This window comes from Nelumbo lutea, chromosome 1, assembly GCF_056320005.1.
Source record: "Nelumbo lutea isolate HS-2025 chromosome 1, American lotus-T2T, whole genome shotgun sequence".
In the NCBI taxonomy this organism is placed as follows: domain Eukaryota; kingdom Viridiplantae; phylum Streptophyta; class Magnoliopsida; order Proteales; family Nelumbonaceae; genus Nelumbo; species Nelumbo lutea.
In genome coordinates this window covers 98776249-98794771 of record NC_142684.1, presented here as the reverse complement: position 1 = coordinate 98794771, position 18523 = coordinate 98776249, and the positions used below count along the sequence as shown (strand labels likewise).

The following is an 18523-nucleotide window of genomic DNA, read 5'->3' as shown; positions in this document are numbered from 1 at the left end:
AGGAGCCACTACCAAGGGGCTAGTTGAAACCCCTTTAGCCTTCGAGGGGCAAGAGGTTGGTGACAAAGAACCACCTTGCCGAGGGCGGTGACGGAGCTGCGAGCACGCCGAGGGGGCCGTTGGGGGGTCCTACCACTCGGGGCCCCATGATTCATCCAAGCTGAGGGATGATGATGATGTGGTGTACCTTCCGCCCCCATTGGAATGTCAAAGAGGGGGATTCCCTAAGCACCCCAAGGGTTGGCCGGGCCCTGGTCACTGGAATGTCGCCGCCGGTTGACAGGCACGCCATGACCCAGATGGGCATGTAGGGTGTCTGGGATGCCCTTATAGATCATATGGCCGAGGTGAGTAATACTTGCTTTGTCACTTAGAAAAATTTTTCTTCTTGTTGTTTTCCTTTTGTTGATGGTTGTGTTTCTGTTGTGGGCGTCTTGTTATGCCATCAACCTGTTCGATAAGGTAGAGGTCCTCATGTCTCATTTGAAGACCTCTAAGGAGAATAGGGAGCAATTCAAGGTCCAATTTGCCAAAGTAGAGAGCAACCGAGAGGCTATCGTCATCGCCATGCAGGAGGAGTGCGACCTGAGGAAGGTCCTAGAGGCCAAGATCTTGACTGAGAAGGAGCTGGTGAGGTCCCTAAAGGACACACTGAAATCCGCCAAGGAGAAGTTAACGGCTTCTGAGGAGAGGCGACTCTCGACCGAGAAGCGTTGCTAGGCTGCGGAGAGGAGGGCCGAGAAGGCTGTGGAAACACGGAAGGAGTCTCCGGATTATCAAAAGGAGTTTGCTGCCTATAGTGGCTCTATGTATCTGTAGGGCATTGAAGACACGAAGGCCTGGGTGTTGGCCTTGATGCTCAAGTTTGGTGTCAACCAGTTAGGGCTCTTGCCTAATCCAGCAGCCGAGGGGTCACTACCAGCTGACGAGGTACAGCTAACTGAGGAGCAGACTATTGGGGAGCAGACCATTGCTAGGCTTCTTTGACTAATCTTCACATAGATACTATAATAATAGTATAAAATTTGTTGTATCACTAATTCACTACATTGAAGCTTATTTAAGTCCATAAATAGACATTTACTTTTATTTGTAAATTTTTTGCTCTTTTCCTTATGGGACAAAACATTCAAATTGTTGCATATAAATTAACTTGTTCCAAGTCACCATTAAGAAAGGCAATTTTTACATTCATTTAAAATAAATCATAGTCATAGTGAGCTATTGATGCCATTAATGCATGGAATGAATCCTTCTTGGACACTAGCTAAAAAGTTTCTTCATAATCTTCCCCTCCTCTTTGGGTGAATCCCTTAGCATCTAATTGTAGTGCCATAGTTTCTTGCAATAATTACAAATATTTCCTTCTACCTTCTTCTAACCATGCTTAGTGAAATTTTGCTCCTTGGGATTTGTTTTTCTTCTTTTCGTTCTTGTTAAATTGTTTTCTTCCTTGGTCCTAAAGTAGTAACATATGCAGATTCAAATATGCCCCTTTTTCAGTCTTTCATCATCTAGAATACATTGATTAGAGGTGTAAATCGAGCCATGTTGCCTATGGTCTGGCACAGCCTGGCATGACGGCACATAGGTCGTGCCAAGCCCGACACGATGGTCTGGGTTGTGTTGGGCCTAGGGTTCCAGGTCCACGGGCTGGCGCAACTGTACGTGCCGTGCTGCCCACGGCCCACGTGCTGACACAACCCGTCACAGGGCCGGCACGGCATGGCCCACAGGCACGTAGCTATATAGGGGGGATTTTATAGAAATACTCCCAACAACTAACTATAAACAGCTATATAGGGGGGTATTTAAATATTTTGGTTTTGGGGGCGGGGGATAAAGAATGATACAAATGCCCCCCAACACCTATGTAACAACTAGTTTGGGGACATTTTGGGTAAAATGATAAATAACTTTACAATGGCCAAAATACCCCTCCCAACAACTATAAAAGAACTAGATTTTAGGGTATTTTGGACAATTAAATTATTTTCAATTCCTATAAATAGACTTTTCCTCCACTATTCTCATCACACCAATTCAACAATTCCTATAAATAGCCCTATCCTCCACCATTTTCAATTACTACAATGATCAAAGTCAAGAACAATTGGAGAAAATGATGAAGTCAAAATTTTTTCTATACTCCATAGTTGTATAGCATTTTTTCAAATTATTGTAAAATTTGATAATATAATTTTTATTTCCAATTTCTAACTATATTGTAATATTTATTAATTTATTCCATTTTTCAATTTTCATATTTCATTCATCCAACCATTGTATGCTTTGTAACATTAAATTTAAATGAAATTCTTTTTTTTTTTTAATTTGTTATTCACTTTGAGTCTGTCTCTTTGACTTATTATTTGGTTAAGTATTTTTTTTTTCATTTCTCTATTAGATTTCTTATTTTTTCAAATAGTCTCCAAAGGAAAGTTAAATATTTTAGTTGTACTTAGCAAAGAAATAAAAAATGTCAAAGAAAAAAACCAGTCTGGCCCAATTTGGCCCATGTCCAAGGCCCGGCCCCGTGGCCCAAGCCTACGACATGGCACGGGCCCGCATGGGCTTAGGCCATGGGTCGTGCTGGGCCAATCCCCCCAAATTATCCCTGGGGAGGGCAGCACATCCTGTTTTACACCTCTAACATTGATTTATCAACTCATTCACACTCCATTTGTGAGTACTAGTATTGTAATTAACTACAAACGCTTTAAAAATTTTAAGTAAGGTAGATAACATAACATAAACAAGGAAATCATCATCTAAATTCATTTTCAAATCACAAAGCTAATAAACAATCCATAACACCTCAAAACTGAAAATCTCACTTATAGTCCTACATTGTTCAAACTTTGTAGCAAGAGTTTCAATGGCTCAAAAATATAACATTGAATGATAAGAAGATTATTTTATTGGCCTGCTACCAATTGTTGTATTAGTGTGGGCTTAACTAGTCACATTTCTTTAAGGTTGTAAAGGCTTGGGTTATATGAGGCAAATGTCATATTCACAGTTACTTAAAACTGTATCAATTTGACTTCTCCACCTCTTATTGGTTCCGATCAAAAGGATTGAAATTGAACCAAAATGTTGAGTGTTTCAAATGGAATGGACAATCAATAGTTAAGATCAAGAAGCGCCGCTCAATTGCTTTGGCTTTTGATCCTCAAATTGGTCTTAAATGTAACCAAGAATAAAAGTAAACAATCAATTATTAAATAAATGCTCTATATTGTATAGTACTTAATTCCACTACAAGCATCGAAGAAGAAATATGACTGATGAGTAATGGTAGTTCAAAATGTCAAGCCATAATCAATCTAATATCAAGGTCAAAATATCTGGAATAAAGATATTCAGCCCTAAAATCATTTTTTATGCCATAAAATTAGAATAAAATGCCCTTAATTGTCAAATAGAATGCGAAATAAACTTATAATTATAAACTAAATTGGATATTTTAATGGGAGATTTAGGGGCAAAATGCAATTTAACGTGAACAAAAGTGGCCAAAATTATGTTTAAAAGGGTGTTAATCTCCTAAATATGGCTTGAACCAATGAAAATTGGTATAAAATAGGATGAATTGGTCCAAAAAGTTGTTCTAAAATGTTCTAGACCGGTTCGGATCGTACAGATTGGCTTAAATCGGCTTAAGCCACATTCGAAACCCCTAGTTCTTGTAGAACATGGGTTCATGACTTCATGTTCTATAAATCCATCCCGCCAACCAGAAACGGCCATGTCATTGGGGCGAGTAAATGGTAACGTTATTGAGACTTTGGCCGTCAACACAAAAAGACAAAAAAACCAGAGTTCGCCTGTCCTCATTTCCATTTTTTTCATTCTCCTCCGCCGGTCCTAGCACAGCAGCATTCACCGGCATCCTCACTCCATACCGGTGTTTGTGAACGCGGAAGCCACCGGCGGCGAGAGTGATATCATTCGACGTCCAGCGTCCGCCGTCCAACGTCCGTTCTCAGGATCTTCTTCTTCTTCTTCGTTCAGTGATACATGGGCCAGTGTGAGTTGCGGTTCTTCCACCTGTGATATCCTTCTCCCCGCCGGTGGATTCCATCTTTACGGACGGCGGTGTGGAGTGAGGACACTGGTTGGATGCTACTGTGCTAAGTTCGGCGGAGGAAAAGGAAAAAAAATGGAGGGAGGGAATTCTGGTTTTTTTGTGTTTTTGTATTGACGGCCAAAGTTCTATTAATGTTACCTTTAAGTCGCTCCGTTGACGTGGCCATTTCTGGTTGGTGGGTTTATGCATTCCGTGAACCCATGGGTTCACAGAATGCGGTCTCTCCAGTGTGGGTACTTGGTATCATGTCAATGAACTGAATGAAGTCTTTTGAACATGCATCAAATTCGACCCGAATAGCTTGTCTTCTTAGCCCAAATTTTAGAATTAGGTTTTGTACAACCCGAATGTTTTGGCCAATTTCAAACCCTCCATTTCCGACTTATTGGAGGCCTATTGGTGGCTAGAGGTGACTGGAAATGGAAGGAGGTCATCTATAGATGAATTTCCAACCAATATTCTGTCAGAATCCGGCCAAGTCATCAGAAAATAAAATCTGTGTTTTTCGATTAGCACTTCTCTGATACCAGTTTCGATGGATTTAACTAGAAATTGTCCATATAAATAATTCTCAGTCAATCTTAAACAAATCCATATGAAACTAGGGACATACCTTCCATTTGCGCAATGATGAAAATGAGCCGTGAGAGTTTGAAAAATTCAAGAAAGCAAGAAACGCAGCTCAATAAATATACACAACAATGAATTCTGAATTGATTTAAATTGAACTCAGATTGATTAACAGCTATGTCCACAAGAGTAATAGCCAATTCATGGTGGAACACTTTAGTTGGGTAAGACTTGAATATCACCATACATATCCATATGGCTGCTCTTTTTAGTTAGTTTATTGAAGATATTCTGAATATTATTAATTTATAGAAATTATAACTGGATCATATATATGGTACCGAACTATGGATAGATAAGCTGTTAGAGCGTGAGACAGCTATTGATTGAAGCAATCACGACCAGTATCTTTGATATTACACATTCCAAATACATAAAATTTATTATTATACTATAAAACTCCAGCTTAATAAAGCATCCAAATCATACATAGTAGCTCTGGAAATTAATAGTAATAGCCAAGTACTGCGGCCGGCTGCGGTCTTCCTATGCCTGGGCATCAGGTGGAGCCATCTGTTTAGCCTTGTCGATCAAATTCCTCAGATCTTTTCTATTTGCACTGCCAACCGTCTGCAAAGCTTCTTCTTTCTTGAACAGAATGCACGTAGGATATTTGGTCACATTATACTTATCAGAAATTTTCTGCCAGAGATGAGGTTTTCAATATTAATAATGGATAAGTTAATACAGAAAATGAGGGGTTCAGGGACCGATCGATATCGATTAAGTATGCAAAGTTGGCACTAAAAATATAAAGACTTAAGTAAAACAAAAAGATGATAACCTTCACGGCGTCACCGTCGATCTTGATGAAGGCCAGATAAGGGTGTTGTTTTGCAATCACCCTCACTAATGGTTCGAAATTAAGAGACCTTTGGCTTCTGGGACTGGTGAAGAAAGCTATCACCAACTGAAATATATAATGACAGAAATATTATATTAGTGCTGCTGATAACTATATATGGTATACATTCAAATCTTCAAACGGAAACTAGTAACTAAAACTAAACAAAGTGGGGATCGTATAAACAGTCAAGGGTACCTTATCATTTTTGTTTAGGAATTCTTTAAACATGGATTCGGTGGAGCAGCTGATGAGTCCTTGAGAGGAGTTCATTTTTTGAAGCTGGTTTTATGCAGAGATGACAGAGTTAGATAGGAAACTTGTTCTTGCTTGGTTGCGGAAATGCTTATGCGCCCTTGCTCTTTATATAACCAAGTCTTCCACGCTGATCTGATTAATTATCAGAATATATTCCTCTGTTCAGTTCGTTGTTCCCACTTACACTCATGCTTATGCGCCCTTGCTCTTTATATAACCAAGTCTTCCACGCTGATCTGATTAATTATCAGAATATATTCCTCTGTTCAGTTCGTTGTTCCCACTTACACTCATGCTTATGCGCCCTTGCTCTTTAGATGCTACGTTCAAAAGAAAGAAAGAGTCGGAGAGAAAGGAAGAAGAAAGGGTGGTGGTTGGGACCACGTACACTCATGGGAAGTTTCTCGGTAGAAACTACAAATACGAGTAACGTAATTAATACACTTTTACCGAGAAGAATTTCTTAGGAAAAAAAACATGATTATATTTTGCTATTGCCTTTAGCTTAGGGGCGCAATTCTGTTATAGTTTTGCCTTTTAAGGGTTAAGGTGTAGTTTCCTAACTTAATTTCTCTCGATCTCCTTTTTTTTTTTTTTGTTTTTTGCGAATAAGTGATACCATTTCGTGACCTTCAAATTGACTACTTTACCCTTAGATTTAGTTCAATTAATTTCTTCTATATAACAAATTAATTTTTCTTTAGCTCATCTCCAAATCCATGCAAAGTTTTTAAAACCGACTTGGAGAATGAACTGGTCAGGGGTCTGGTTCCTGGGTCGAACGGTCCGACTGTTTGAATCGAACAGTCGGCCTATTCGAACGGTTTAACCGCGGGGATCAACGATTTGCTAACCAAATCAATGTTTTTTTGCAAATATTTGGTTTTGGAGAAAAAACGGAATTGGTCACCTGACTGGTTCCTGCTTTTTCCAGTCCGACTATCCGATCCACTTCGATTTTGAAAACCGTGGGTTTAAGTGAGATTTAATCCCAAATCTCCTCTACAACCAACAAGAAACTACATAACAAATAATAAATTAAATTAAATGTCTCAAAGAATCGCTTAATTTGGAGATCTGAAAGGACTATTCAATGAATTGGAAAAAAATTGCTTAATTTGAATAATTTGTGAATGAGTGATAAACTAGAGAGCATATGAACCCACATCAATACCAAAAATAAATAAATAAATAAATACCTAAGATATGAACCAAAAAAAGCCTTTTATTTAAACAAAAAAATTATTTCAAGAGCCTTTTACCCTTTAAAGCAAACATGAGATAGATGAGAGGTAGATCTTGAAAGCAGTAAGGCTTAATATTATCGTGATTTTTCATAGGAGTTTCTCTTTTCATAAGAAAAAAAAAAATCTCCCTAAAGACTTGTTTCCAAAATTACAAATTAAAAGAAAAAATCATAAAGGGTTACTTGTCTTTCTTAATTTTTTTTGAAGCCCATAGGGCCAAATTAAAATCATTATTCACAATATCAACTGTCAAATACACTTTACTTCTCGCTTACGTTAGTATTCATTAAAACGGGTAAAATATAAAAATTTCCCCTAATGTTTCTGATAATCATAAAGCCCTCCCATGAGCTTCCATTTTAACAAAAACCTCCATTGTAGTTTTGAAAAAAAAAAAAAAAAAAGAAAACCTATACTTACCCTCCTTTCTATTATTGTCTCATCTCAATTCATTACAATAAAAGAACATTGTTGCTTCCATAATAGAGGTTTTGAAGTTACAAATTTACCCTTACTACTTGTTAGGAAACCTTTTAATATAATCAAAGTGTCAGATTTGCCCTTTTACATTTCACTCAATCAATCGTAATGAGTTTACAAAATAAAATTATTTTACTTTTTTTAATTTGACTTAGAATTTTTTTATTTAAAAGCTAAAAGTTTTTCTTCAGAACATGAATTGATAAACATAAGGTTAAAATGGGTATTTTCAAAAAACCAATACATTATTCCAATGTTTTCTGACTAAAACAATTATGAAAGGGTGGTTACCGCAGGATTTTTAAAAAGTACATGTGAGATTTTTATAAAAATAAAACTTCAGGTGAGATTTAATTTTATGATAATAAAAAATCTAAGGAGGTTTTCATATTTTAATTACAAAATAAAAAAATAAAAAAAATAGGATACGGACGTGAGAAATAGAGCAAGCATAATTTGGCATTTCCTACTTTTCTTTCCTTTGCTAAAGGATGCTTCACCGTATAATTAAACAAAAGCAAGGAAAATATTCTCTTCTATCAAAAGTTAAACACAATGGCCCGGATTCATTCAGTTGGGCAATGGAATAACTTTTTGGCCGGCTAGAGATATAAAGCAAGAGCAGCGGTCTAAATCAAGAAATGGGAAACATAAAATGAGAAGGAATGCAGAGAATGCATGCATGGTTTTTAAAATTGGTCAAACCAGAAAATTCAGGAAGTGGTTAGATAATCGGTTCTGTTTTACTTTTTTTTTTTTTTTTTGACCAAAAAATATTGATTTGGATAATAATTCATTGACCTATGTGGTCAAACTGTCGATCTAGATAATGGTTTTTGGCTGTTTTTATTATTTATATTTTTTTAAGTTAAAACAAATCATCTGTTTTAATCGGATGATCGGACCATTCAACTCAAAAACCTGTCCCTAGAAGCCAGAATGATTCCTTGTGCAATCTAGTTTTAAAAACCTTGAGAGAAGCAACTTCACTACGTAACGAAAGGTCTAAAGCCAGTTTAAATTGGGAAGGCTGTGTAAAGGGGTAGCTGTGGAATTAATCAATGATAACGATAATACTCCACGCAAGTCAGTCATGAATGTTAAAAGTAAAAGATTGAGTGGTTGTAGGCCATATGTATTTTTACGAGTTTATGGGGCATTATTATTCGTTCCACACTGAGTCGGCTAACCCGGCCCAATCTCTCTTTTTTAACTTTTGGTTTGGATTTGGGGTACAAAGGCCTTGGCACTGTGGGTCACATCAGCCATTACCGCGTTACACCACATCCAGCCAAACACCTAGAATATTTTGCTATGCATATGTGTGTTAAATTTAAAGGGAGATATTTACAATGTGCAGCGGAATGCGTTGATGTCGTAGTATTCACATGGTTTTGCTTTAAAGGGATTCCCTCTCTTCTTTCAAAGAAAGAGCCCAATTGTGTCACTATAACCACTCCACTTTTGAATGGTTCCGTCATCACTAAGTTTTGACTGAAGAATATTGCCCCCAACACTTGTGGCCCCTCTCCCTTCTTCAGATCTCTATCCACATGTTCAAATTGCGTTTACCATTTTTTATTTTTAATTTTGAAAGCAAATGTAGGTGTCCATTCATCTTACATTAAGGCTCCGTTTAGTTGCAGGAATAGGGTTTGAATTGGAATCGGAATAATTCCAACAGTTTAGTTTGGTTTGATGGAATCGAAATCTTATTCTGAAATGGCATTTTCCCATTTTATCCCTTTCTTGAAAATGAAATTCTCATTTCCATTCCTATCTGAATCAGATTTTAAGAATAAATCATTTCGATTCCTATTTGAACTGTGAACCAAACGGACCATATATCTCAGAAAATTCAATGGTTGTCAGAAAATCTGGGCAGACCGAGGATACATCTATATATATATATATACCACCAAATTTATAAGCGTTTACATCATCCACTTGTTTCGTATTAATCAATCTCACCGTCCACCTCATGCCTCTCATCTGTCAAACTTTACCAAGACAGATCCGGCTGAGTTGAGGGTCGATTGGAGAACACTTGGACCCTTTTATGACCGACCACATGTAATATTGTATACGTGTATGTGGAGGTGGACGGGGCGGGTGAAAGGGCATCATAATAGCTAATCAGCCAAGCAATGTTTGATAAGCATTGGGGCGCTTTTGCCATTAAGAAAAAAAATGTATGCGGATGGCATAAAATGAAAAAAAAGAGAATATGTTTCATATTGTAACTGAAAAAACATGTATAACTGGCCTGAGTCACAAAACCAAACATCAGAGGTGAGAGCCGTTCAAATCATTCAATGTATGACCACCAACGTTGAAAGGTTCAGTATTACAAAGAATGTTGTAAAGTCAGAATATTGAAAAGTCAGTTTTAAGAAAACTTGGAAATGTGTGGATGTGGTAACAAAGTATATATATGATATGGAAAATCATATCATATCTAAAACCTGTATTACTGTCACGTATACAGCAGTTATTGGGTTTATTTAAGTAACCGATAATTGGTTTTTAATATGTTAATTAAAATTTAAAAGATTCTTATAGATCGTGGGAATCAAATTCAGGACACATTAAACAATTTGTTATAGATTTCCACACACGAAAGAACCTTCTCCTGTTCTATTTCATGACAAAACTAGTGTAATTGAGACAACTAATAAGGTGATGCAAAGCCTTAGATCCTTGAAGGGCCCATTATCAGTTATCTTGTTCCCATCTAAAATATATAGACCTAGACTAGAATCTAGTAATGATCATGCTCTTGCAAATAATACGGATGTATTTCTCCTATATCCTCTCAGAGCACTTGTCTGACAGACAAGATCCCAGCAAGAAAAACGAAAAAAATCTCAAAACCAGTTCTTTGAATCATTGAACTAGCAGGGGGAGAGAGATAGAGAGAGAGTGAATAAGTAACACTGCAGAAAATGATACCCAGTCAAATGGATATTTGCAACATGCATTTTTCTCTCCTATCCAGGTCCCTTTTCAGAGACATGATGCATCCAGATCGTCACCTAATGATGTTTTAGGAGAACCAGGCATCATGATCTTCCTCCCAACCAAACGAATGGTATTCTATCAGAAAATTCCCATTAATCAGCAAACTCAGACTTGCAACGCAACCACTGAAGATAAAGAGATCCCATATGCTTGGAACTTGAAATGAAGACCCAAATCACGCAAGAATGAAAGAATGATGAACATGTATAAATTGGTAGAGAAATAAAACCAAATAGGACAAACCCATCAAAGTAAAAGATCTTTAAGAGCAAAATTAAGAAAAGAAAGGAAGAGAGACAATGCTTGCCATCAGATTTGACAAGGTGAGAGAGCAAGAGGATGAGGATCACTTGAAGAAGCACAAGGGTGACGTGGTGACACCGAAGAGAAACCATTGTTGTCAGCGATGATTCAACAGGGGTGGTGAGCTGAAGATATCAGGGAGAATGGCGGTCAGTACTTTTCCATAAATTAACGTCTTTCTTAAAATGAATTTCTTTTTTCAAATGTGATTTTAATTGTTGTTTTTGAAACTAGTTACTTTCCATAACCCATATTCACGGAAATAGAAAGTCGAAAGTTGATTGGGCCATCTCATCCGATATGATAGATAGATAGATAGATAGATAGATAGCGGGTACCCGTGTGGTGCAAGGGCTTTGTTAAGTGAGAGTTAAACAATAGAAACACATAAGAATAGACAATTTTTTTATAATTAACTTTTTAAATAATTAATAATTATATTTTATATACTATTTATAATAAGTTTTTACAATACAAAAATAATAATAATTAATTTCAGTTAGGTTTTTCATCAAATCGATCAACCCGACCAAATTCAACTCGAGTTGGTCAGGTTAGTTTCAGTTTAGCCATCTACAAATCAACCAAAACCAAACCAACCTGCCTATAGATATATATTAATATTTTATTTTTCAAATATATATATTTTTTTAATAGGAAAGTGGGAAAATTCCTATTTCTTAGTTTAAAATATTTTATATTGTAAACTTTAAAATTTTTAATTTATTTTTTAATAATACCATTATATTTTTTTTTAAATTTAAATTTAATATTTTAAGTTTAAATCTTTTGATTGATCAGTCAAACCGAAAACCGACCCAAACCAATATAACCCAAGTTGGCCGATTTTCATTAAAGGACAGTTGGTTTCGGGTGACCAACTTGAAGGGATGAGAGATCCATCATATGGATGGCCGAACCCTACAGGAAGGTGGGGCGAAATTTCAAAAATTTCTCTCTCCCATCTGGGAATCGCATTCCCTATTTTAGAAAACTACATTTTCAAGGATCAATCTTGAACCAAACCGGACCAGATCTATAACTAAAAGGAAGGAGAGGGATATACCTGATACGGAGTAATAGTAACTCCCAATGAAGGTGTTCACGCCCAAGGAGAAGACAAAAAACTGCTCCGACTGAAGATGACACAGTGTGATGTGAAGCTGAATCAATAGGATGGCTCTTCAACAAGAACCAAATTCTTCAGTAAGAATGTAGTGGAGGGCTAGTGAGCACAACTTCAGATTGCCTCTTCTAGTTCCTTTGATCCAAATCTTTATTTGGATCTAGACTCTTTAAGTGGATAAGGATAACTCCTCATCTTATCTGTTGATTCAAATCCTAGATCCGCCCCTATTTAATTAATCTTATTAACCCAGTTCTAATTGGTCTTTAGACCCATTAAGTTTATGTGCTCATTTAACCTCTTAACCTGCTGCCTAGTTGGCTCTCCTTGTATGGCATGAGACCTAAACATTGATCTACACATCAGCCACATGGGTTCAGCCTAGCCTTTGTTACAAGGCATGGCCGAATTCACTGTAGGAGACAGTGAACCCCTGAGTCCATCACCATGGGCTCTTAATGAGCCCAACATTTATAGTAAATGGTCCTTGGGTCCAACTACCTTATGAAAACCCAAGGACTGTGGGCAAATGCAAGATTAGCCCATCAGGTATCACCCTCAATGGTCTTACACTTAACCTCTCAGCCATAATGATCAAACACTGCCAAACAAGAGAGGACCTCTCCCTCGGCTGCAAGGTACAGTGTTGCACTCTCTACTCACATGGATCATAGGAATTAAAACCATTTTGCAAAAACAAATTTCAACGGTTGAAATCAACTACCGGCAGTTTAGGTTTCCATAAGAGAGAGTGCATCCCTGATTATTCACTTTGTCCGACAAAGGGGCTGATCCTATCACTATGATCACCCACTCAGATGTATTCTCGGACTGTCCCAACATACCCAGGTTTTGACCCCCTCTAAGGATCTCACTGATTGGCATATCAAAGATAGCCCAATCCGGCACCTAGTGCAGTACTATGATCGAGTCTAGGGGTCAGGTGTAACATTCCAGTTTTGTCCATCTATCTCCAAGGTCCAGGGCAATACTGGAATTTTGGTCCGACTTAGGGTTTCAAGAAAAAACTCACACTGCATATACCTCAGGTCTCACCCTGTCAGCTGAGACAAGCAACCCCAACCAACTTGGTGGTACATCAATGTCAGCCTTGGCAGGATAAATCTCCCCAAATCTATCCAACGACTGTAAGATTATAAACTAACACGAGTCTCATAAGTGTTCAGTTTAAGGGTATTACACAGAAACACACCACAATGACATGAATCAATTATGTCTTTTATTCATTTACAATAAATGTCAAAAGGTACATCAATCTGATTGGATCTAAGGGCATACACTGTCTAACACAACTCCCTAACCCAACCAGATCAATTTTGTTGGTGAAACAACCCACAAATGAACCAATCCAACTTGTGGACACTCCTAATTTTATCTAAAGTAATAGTCTAATCTCTAATAAATAACAATAAATTAATCTCTAATAATTTTTGAAAGTTTTCTATTAAATAACAACAAAAGTACCATCTAGGAATTGGTATGGGATCCATTACTTCATGTCTAATAACACTCTCCTCTATAAATGGATGAACCAATGAAGGTATATCTCGCTCATTCTTTCTAAGACTATTATTAATAATGTATATTTATCACCAAAATACAATAAATAATTATTAGAAATACAATAAATGTTAACTTTATTATTTATAAATATACATTAATAATATAAAATTATTATAAATAAATATCAATTTTCTGAAAGTTATTTCGTAGAATTACTAATTGATGTAATTCAAATAATGTTTTTATTATTAATACATTAATAATTGCAATTGGTATTCTAATTTTCAATATCTATTAAAAATAATTTTTGAATGTTATTACATGTTTTTGTTATTTGAAAGCTTCATTACCTCTAAATTATTTCATCTACTTTTCATTATTGTAATAATATTTAAAAGTTTTTAAATTATTTATATATTATATTCTTATTATCAAATAGTATTAAATATTTTATAATTATTTTTGTGTTTTTGATAAATTTTTTAAAGTTACTACATAATTTTGTTATTTAATCTATTTTTTGTTTCTAAATAATTTTTAAAATATGATTTAGTTTTTTGAATTCTTTTGATAGTTAAACTATTTCAAAATTAGTTAATTAAAATATTATTTAGTTATTTCAATATTACTTATTAATTTAATTCAATAATCCATAAATTATAATTTATACTATTATCAAAAAATTTCATTATCAATTTGGTAAAATGTTATAATTATTTTCTACATTTTATAAATGTTTTAAACTTATTACATAGTTTTGTTATTTTAAATATTTAAAATTTAGTTATTTAAATGTTTAAATAATATATAAAATATTTAAAAATTTTAAAGTTATTTGTATAATATTGAATATTTTTTATATAATTATATATCTATTTTTAACATTTTTGTTATTTAAAATGTTTATTTATTGAAATAATTAAATAATATTTTATTTTTTTAATTTAAAATTTTTGTTATTTGAATGACATTGCAATTGAATAATTCATAAAATTAGAATTTATATTGTTAGTACATAATTCTGTTACAGATTTCATAAAAATATAAAATCATGAATAATATGAATGTTATTAAAACTATTATAATTAGCTTTTTTGTTTTTAATAGATATTTTAAAGTTATTACATATTTTTATTATAATATGTAAACAATTCTTAAACGTTTTAATTCAAACTTTATTTAGATAAATATAGATATGAAAAGCGGGGGAGAGGATAAATAGGAATTAGAAAACAACATGTCAGTAGCCCTCTCCTTGCAGGAAACCCCATTCTAATTTTCTGTTTTTAAATTTTTAAAATTTTTAATTCCATGTAATTGCCTATTAAACCAATAAGAAAACTACATAAAGTTTGAATTAATTAATAGCGAGGAATAATTTTATTTACTATTAGTTGCATATAATTTTCCATAATAGTCAAAATTTGATGTACAGGAAGATCATCCAATTAATAAAATTATTCAGGAAACCCCTATTTTAATAGTCAATTATATGGAATTAAAATTAGATCTTCCCTATTCCTTATTGGTTTAATAGGCAATTATTGTACCCTTTCAGATCCACCCGTCCGATGTACAGGAAACCCCCATTTTAGTTAATAGTAAATAAAATTAGACCTTCCTGTAATAAAGTTTCAATCTTTCAGATCTTCCTGTGCTATTAAAATGGGAATAATTATTCAACAAACCCCCATTTTAATAGCAGGGACCCGTGCGATGTATGGGAAGATCTAAAAGAATGAATAATTTCATTTACTATTAATTAATTGATATATAATGTAATAATCAAAATTTGATGTTAATTAACTAAAAATATTCAAATTTATTTTTAATATTTACAATTTTAATAATTATATTTTTCATTTAATGTTGATTTGTAGAAAATAATTATTATTAATTTAATATGAATAAATATTTTTTAATAAATTTGACTTTATTAATCATTTGTAGTAATTTTAATAACTGATATTATTTTCATTATTTTTAAATGAAATTTTGATTGACTTTAAAAAATAAAAATAATTAAAAAGTTAACATTTTTATTAATTTCACTAATAATTAACAATTATACAGGAATGGCAACAGGGCGGGGCACCCCATCCCTATCCCTACCCCATCCCTAGTGTTAGGCAGGTTCAAGGCAAGGCACCCACTCCCTGTTAAGGATAAGGAATCCTCAAATTTCCCTACCTCATCCTTGGTGTTGGGTGAGTTGATGAACCTACAATTTATCTATATTTTATGAGGTTTTTGCATGAAATTTTATGATGGTTTAATTAAATTTTGCCCTATTTTAGCTTGATTGCAAGAAAGATTTCAGGGGGAGCCAAATCAACAAAAAGAAGGCAAAAGCAAGAAAAGAAAACCCAAAATTTATCAAGTTCAGCCCGGCCCAGCCATGAGAGCAAGAGAATTTCATTCGGCCCAAGAAGAGCAAGTGAAACTCTTTGGAAAATCCAAGGGAAGAAGCCTAGCAAGAAGGAAATTTTGGCCCAGCCCATTTTTAGCCCAAATAACAGCCTAGAGTGTAGCCCACTTGAGCTCAAAAGCAAGCTAAGTTGTAGCCCAAATAGCAGCCCAAAGGGAGCTAGGGGCGGCAACTCCTAGAAGTTTCTTGAAGAGAAGGAGGGAGCACTCTAGAAGGTTCATGAGGGGTGTAATACACCCTATTCTAGAGGCTTCAAGAAGGGGCAAGAGCCCCTTTGAAAAACTATATAAGGAGGCCTCTAGGAGGGGAGAAAGGGGTTCAATTGCTTGAGAGGAAGGCTCTCCCACTCTTAGAGGTTCGGCCACCTTGAGAGAAGAGAAGAGAAGAAGGCTAGGCGCAAGGAAGAAGAAGAAGAAGGGCTGAAGGAAGTTCAAGACAAGCAAGCTAGAAGAAGAAGGTGAGTTCGAATTGAGGGTTTGTGATTCAAAGATCTTTTGTAATAAATCATTTGTAGTTTCATTCTCTTTTGATTTGAATTCAGTTTCTTAGTTATATGTTCTTTCTTCTTTCTCCTTGTTTCCATTCTTCCTTGATGTATTTCAGCTTGTAAAATTTCAGTTCAGCAATCTAATTCTTTTTGATTCATTCAAATGGTCATGCATTGTACTTGAAGTTTCTTGAATAAGGGTGTGATTGTAGATTAATTCGGCCAACTAACCTTCAAAACTCAGATCTGAATTCTCAGATCTGAGATTGCAAGATCTGAATTGCTTGAAAGAGAATTCAGATCTGCAATTTTCAGATTGGGCGAATTAATCTACAGCTTGGAATTCCTAGAGTGCTTGAGAGAGACTCTAGGAATTCAGATCTACTATTCAAGAACTGAATTGAGTGCAAGGTTAGAGATAACTTGCACAACTCAGTTGGTGATCAATTCAGATTTGAATTGATGCCTTAGAAGTGTTTGAAGAAATGCATGCATGGGGATTAGATTCTTGCTAGAGATAGAAGAACCGTCACTCATGCATAGGATGAACATGCGCTTGAGAGAGGCTGTTCATGACCTTGGGGTTTCACCAAACCAAGGCTCAATCATGATTCATTCGAATGATCCAAATTGATAGATTGCTGAATTCTGAGATTGACATTTACTGCTTACTCTTCTAACCTGAATTGAAGGCAATTGGACCAATGATTTAGATAGATTTTAATTTAGGATTTCTTAGCTTTCATTAGAGTTTTGATTTATTTGTTGATCAGATAAGAAGTGCTCAATTTAGTATTGGTAATTGTTTCCTAAATCCTCGTGGGAACGATACTTCACTCACTATTTTATTACTTGAACGGCTAGTGCACTTGCTAGTGTCACAATGAGCCACACATCATGAGTTCAAGGCAAGACACCAACTCCTCATTAAGGATGGGGGATCATCGAATTTTCCCCGTCTCATCCCCAATGTTGGGCGGGTTCAACGCAATAACCCACTCCCCTTTAACCCAATATTCAATTTGATGACAAAACTGATTAAAAGGATATATTGAGTATCAAATACTTGGTAAATTTCTAAAAGTACATTAAATTATTTTTAACTTTCAAAAATGTAATTTTATGAAAAATTTGGAAAATTTATTACATTTGGGTAATTTTGTAAATTTATTTAAATTTATCTTTAAATTATTAATAAATAATTTATTTTTTAAATAGTTTACTTACAGAATTACACTAATTTATCTTATGTTTTCTAATATAAACTAATAAATAATTTCCTTTTCCAATATTATACTAATCTATCTTAATATTTTGTGTAATTATTGATTCAAATTATAGTTTTCCCTTTCCCATACTCATTTATCTTTAATAATTCTCAATAATTTTAATGAAAATTACATAATGTTTTAGTAGTTTTCCAAAATCTATAAAATGTAATAAATTTTCCTAAAATTTCCAAAATATTCCAATAATTTTCAATAATTATTTAATACATTTTAAGTAAACTTTCAATTTTTTTTGAAAGTACAATATTATATTTTTAATTTCCAAAATGTTATTTTATGAAAATGTAGTTTTATGATTTTTTTTTGAAAAATGTATTATATTTGTGTAATTATGGAGATTTATTGAAAATTATTTTATATATTTATTAAATATTTATTTTTATTAAGTAGTTTACTAATAAAGAGTTTTTAATTTCTTTAAAATGTTGTTAATTAACATGAATATAATAGTGTTTACGCAAAACACTTTAAAAAGTCATGATGATTTAATTAATAGTAGTATTTATTAATTTTTGGTAATTTAATAACCATACTAATAACAATATTTAATTTTTGTTTATATACTAACTGTATTTATTAACTTTTAGTAATAACACTATTTAATACTCATTGAATATGGGTTGGATTAAGTATTAATCATATTTAACAATTTATTAATTAATACAAATATTTTAAATGAGAGGGAGTGTCTATAGATTGGGGGAGAAGGTTTGGGGAAAGGAGAGAGTTGCTGACATGGACCACCTTGCTTTATATATTATATATATATAATAATAATAATAATAATAATAGA

General features: G+C 34.2%; 1 long non-coding RNA gene across 1 annotated transcript; it reads right to left on the bottom strand.

Annotated features, from left to right (window-relative positions):
- Positions 1–5045: 5045 nt before the first annotated feature.
- LOC148876353 (uncharacterized) lies at positions 5046–6054 on the bottom strand. The gene is made up of 3 exons (XR_016105861.1): positions 5766–6054; positions 5508–5633; positions 5046–5365 (listed from the first exon to the last, which is right to left on the bottom strand). It is a non-coding gene; the product is annotated as an uncharacterized LOC148876353 (long non-coding RNA).
- Positions 6055–18523: the final 12469 nt, after the last annotated feature.